A 577-nucleotide genomic window follows, 5' to 3' on the forward strand; every position below is an offset into this window, starting at 1 on the left:
CCCGACGCCGTCGCCGTCGCCACTTGCCGCCCTGCCCCGACGAGCGTCGCCCTGCTCCGCCCCCTTTGTCGTCGTCGCCCCAGTGCGCCCCCTGCCCCATCGCCGACCCCGCGCCCCTGCCCCTCCTCACCTTGGTCTGGCCGGCGCCCCTGCCTCTCCTTTTAATATATGTGTTTTTTTTCATATATATGATAATATATATGATTGTTATCATAATTGTTTTTGTTCATATATATGATGTTTTTTTAAAGAATATGATGTTTTTTTTCAGATTATATGTATATGATTTTTTTATAGAATATGATGTTTTGCTTTTTCATAAAAATGTATATATGTTTGTATGTTCTCTGTGTATATATGTTCATATATGCAAAAGTTAGATTTAGTACATTTTAGGTTAGTTTCATTTTTAGAGAAGTTTTATATATCTAGCTAGGAAAGGAAGAAGAAGAAAAAGAATGAGAGGAAAAAGGAAAATAAGAAGAGGAAGAAAGGAGAAGAAGAGGAGAGGAAGAAATAAGAAGATGAAAAAATAAGAAAAAGAAGAGGAGAAGAAGAAAGGAATAGAGAAGAAGAA

Source organism: Triticum aestivum, unplaced genomic scaffold, assembly GCF_018294505.1.
Source record: "Triticum aestivum cultivar Chinese Spring unplaced genomic scaffold, IWGSC CS RefSeq v2.1 scaffold57351, whole genome shotgun sequence".
Classification (NCBI taxonomy): Eukaryota; Viridiplantae; Streptophyta; class Magnoliopsida; order Poales; family Poaceae; genus Triticum; species Triticum aestivum.